Genomic DNA, 4,332 nt, shown 5'->3' with positions numbered 1-4,332 from the left:
ACATACATACATACATACACACAGTATATATACATACATACACACACAGTATATATATATATATATATATACACACACATACATATATAAGAGCTATGGCAGAAACAGCATATTTTCTTTAGTCCAAAACACACATTTGATCACATCTTACCCTGAAAACAGAAACACTGATTGATTTGACCCTCCTGTTGCCTTCCCGTCGACCAGGAAACTCTGTTATTCTGGGTCCAAATTTAAAATACAACATTTTGTCTTTTTTGAAAACTTTTTTCTTTTTTCCTGATGTTTTTGTCATTTTCTTTGTCATTTTTGTCACTTTTCTCAACGTTTTTGGAGCTTTTTCCAATGTTTGGTTCACTTTTTTCCAAATCTTTTGTCCCTATTTCCCCAAAAATCTTTTTGCCGTTTTTTGTTGCAGAGAGCAGAGAACTGAAAAGGTCCACATATATATCTGATGTCTACATTTTGATCACAATACCCTTCATACAGTTAACAGATGCTCTTTTTTTTTTTTTTATTAGAAAATGTGGTCACTTTTTTCAACATAATTTATTGTTTTGTGTTTTAAATGCTATAAAATAAAAATTTGTATTTGTTGCACTGGGAGATGTCAGTGAGCGACGGCAGCTTAAAGCACATTTATTTAACCCTTGTGTTGTCAAACTCGTCTGCCAGAGTTTTTCTGGGTCAAAATATAAAATACAAACATTTTATTCAGCGTTTTGGTCCTTTTTTCCAACACTTTTGTCGCTTTTCTTGATGTTTTTGAAGCTTTTCTCAACGTTTCTGTCCCTTTTTTTGTCATGATTTCCAATTTTTATGTTGATTTTTTTTCTGCGCTTTGTGACTTTTGTTCTTTTTTTTTATTTTTTTTTAAATCTTGTTCTGACATTTTTGTCACCTTTTCAACTATGAAAGCCGTGAACTGATCATTTATTTCAGTTGTGAAGAGCGTTGTAGGGAACCATCCAAGTTATTATTCTTTTGACAATTTGGTGAAAGAAATAGATATAGAAGCTTTTTGAAAATGGGTCAAACTTGACGCGAGGACAACAGGAGAGTTTAATAAATCAGTATTTCTGTTTTCAAGGTAAGTAACTTGTACTGTTTCTGTCATAGCTCTTCTATGGCTTTTTAAGCTTTTACCTTTACTAGATGCAACTTGTACTTGATGGAGTATCTGTACCTTAGACTACAGCCTAATCTATCAGTGCAGCAGAACCCCGGGGAAAGCAACCGAAACAAGCTCCACCTTCATAGGCGCTGAACACGGAGAGCTGGGATGTCTCTGCAAAGTATTTCCAGTTCTGTGACAGCTCATGTTAAGTAGTCAGCTATAACAATCATAATAGTTTTTTTAGTAATTACTTAATTTGTGTGTGTGTGGCCAATGCAAACAGACACAAACACGTTCAGAAAGGGGGATGAGTGGACGTGACGTCTGAGGCTTTGCTTTTGTTTCATCTTCTGTTTCTTTACTGGTCCCCTATGTTTAGCGCAGTGTGTGAGGCAACACACTTCTTTATGGAGAGACGATGGGGAGGCAACCTCACTGCCAGAGCAGGTTTATTTTGCCAAGTGTGTGATCAAAGTGTGTGTGTGTGTGTGTGTGTGTGTGTAGGAGTACGATGATATGGGGCAGATGGGTCAGTGTTGATTGCATGCTATCATTTTAGTATAGTACTGGATAAAATATGCAAATCAATACTCAAATAAAACCATAGATAGACATATTTAAAACTGCACTGAGTATAAAATGAACACATTTTGAGCACACGGCCACCAAAAATTTGTGGATCCCAAAAATGTTGTGCACGTAGTGTAGACAAAAAGTGGGACTTTGTCTGAAAAACACCAATGCAAAAATGATTCATAATAGGCTTATGTCACACTATTATCAGCAATAATGTCTAAACCATCCCATGTCTAAACCATCCCATAATGTCTAAACTATCCCAAAATGTCTAAACCTTCCGAGGTAGACTGACCACGAGCTACGTGGTTGTGAAATGAAACGTTTCTGCTCTTGTAGAAGCTAGACGTCTGTATGAAATCAACCTTATTTTAAGAAAAACATGTTCTATTCGCAATCTTGTGGAGAAAAACTATACCACCCACAATCCTACGTAACATCCCTTATTGGTCCAACTCGCTAGAGCAAGCTTCTACCATTAGAGTCAATGATAGTTTCTGCACACAGCCGTGTACCTTTTGCTTTTTTTGCCGTTTTCAAAAATGTTTTTACTTTGAGAGTGGTCATGTATACGGAGGCCCATGGAGATATGGAGGGAAAAAACTAAAAAAACAAAGTCTATGACAATGTTGACCAAAATAAACGATGGCTGTATTTAGACATCCAAGGAGATGTAATCATGTTGTGTTGCTAGATACTAGCTAGCTAGCTAGTAGCACAACACTAGTATCTAGCTAGCTAGTGTTGAAATTTATAATTGCTTTGCTTAATATTGTGTGAATTATAACCATCGTTGAGGGTGTTGTGTTCAGTTAGGGTGAGTAAATGTTGCAGTGGAAAAGAACATCGGGCAAATGTTACACAGAGACAACACCAGACAAAGGAGTAGTCTATAATCCTTTTAATGAATTATGTGCTTACATGACCTTGTTTTGAATCTACCGAAACCTAAAGTTGCTGAGCTTTCTATTGGGAGTGTCTGAAATGTGGGAATAAGGGGACAACCGAGAAAGAGGAAGACAGACAATTGGGTGAACTAGGCTTACTGTAAGGGACTTGTCTCTCTGTACTTTGCCTGCATCTTGTCTCCAGAATGTTCTGTAATAAAGTACACTCTATACTCCAACTGCAATTGAGAATCTCTTCCTTCCAAAAAAGAACCTTGGGGCATAATTGTAGCCCAACACTAGCTAGTTAGTATCTAGGAGATGACATCATGTCGTGCTACTAGCTAGCTAGCAAGTATCTAGGAAATGACATCATGTCGTGCTACTAGCTAGCTAGCAAGTATCTAGCTAGCTAGCAAGTATCTAGCTAGCAAGTATCTAGCTAGCTAGTAGCACGACATGATTACATCTCCTTGGTTGTCTAAATATAGCCATTGTTTATTAACCTAGCTAGATACTAGCTAGCTAGGTTAGCCTTAATGTTGGTTGGATCTCGCAAATGAAACTCGAGATATCGCAAAACAAAGTCAAGATCTCTCAAAAGTGTTTTTCCCCAGTACATTTTTTTCCCTCCATGTCACTTCCCGGGCTCCGCACATTTACAATCCGAACCAAATCATCGTAGGTGACTTCAGGCAGGTTGCAGTGTTTTTACTATTGCCCTTTACACCCGCGTACATTAGCCTAGCAGCTAGCGCTAAGCGCCATATCGCAGTGATACGTTGCTTCTTCCCCACGGGAGGAAAAAATCTATACCGTCACAACCCTAAGGTAAATACTGGTCTTGTGTGTGTGAAAAAAACATGCAGGGGGTACAGTACTGACATGTCACACATCCAACATGATAATACAAAGCGTCTCTCTATGACCTCATCCCTCCTTCCACTCTACTTTTGGCTTTATCTTTCCTTCCGGTGGTGCTCTCATTCTCCCACACAGTCCCTCACACTATCTTTCTTCCTTCTTCTTATCCACATCTCTCTCATCTTCTATGTCTCTTTCTCAGACATGTAATATCTCTTAGTATCTCCTACTTACTTCCTGTACCTTTCGGTTCCTTCCGCTTTCGAAACATCTCCACTCCTTCTTTCCATTTTCTCTGCATCTCCCTAAAGCATCTATGAACACATCCTTAGTCTCCACTGCCTGTATTTATCTCTTCCTTATCTGGATCTCCCTCTCCTTCTCTCCATGCATGCCTATCTGTCTGAATCTGCTCTCTCCCAGCCTCAGCTCTCATGAAGGAGGGGGGGAAAATGAACCTGAAATGGTAAATTGTTTATTTCTGACAGCTCAGAGGCTGCATTAAGTGCCGCCACGTCCCCACTAAAAACCAGATGAAGGTAGCAAAGTAAAAGAATGTTAAAAAAAAACAAAAAAACAAGTCATATTCATCACGGTAATTGTGCGGCTGCTTTGGGCACGTGGGCGGCCGGGTGCCGATGAGGGATGGCCCCGCTCACGGGCGTCCCGAACGTCCATGAATCACAGCCAGAGTCGCTCGCCGGCCCTCAGCCGCCATAAAACAAAAGATGGAGATGAAAAATGCAGCAATTAGGGGATTTGATTTCTTCTCTACCCTCCTGTCCTCCTTTCTACCACCCTCCTCTTTTTTTTGGCCACAGACCCAAACACACACACACACACACACACACACACACACAGACACACAGACACACAGACACACAGACA

The 4,332-nt window shown here is 39.6% G+C and overlaps 1 protein-coding gene across 4 annotated transcripts in view; it reads right to left on the bottom strand.

Moving 5' to 3' along the window:
- The window catches only part of LOC116690692 (furin-like protease kpc-1), a 298,529-nt gene that overhangs the window by 220,353 nt on the left and 73,844 nt on the right, over positions 1–4,332 (bottom strand). The window lies entirely within an intron of this gene.

Source organism: Etheostoma spectabile, chromosome 6 (assembly GCF_008692095.1).
Source record: "Etheostoma spectabile isolate EspeVRDwgs_2016 chromosome 6, UIUC_Espe_1.0, whole genome shotgun sequence".
In the NCBI taxonomy this organism is placed as follows: Eukaryota; Metazoa; Chordata; class Actinopteri; order Perciformes; family Percidae; genus Etheostoma; species Etheostoma spectabile.
Note: the sequence above shows the minus strand (reverse complement) of the source record. Positions and strands in the feature narration are given on the sequence as shown.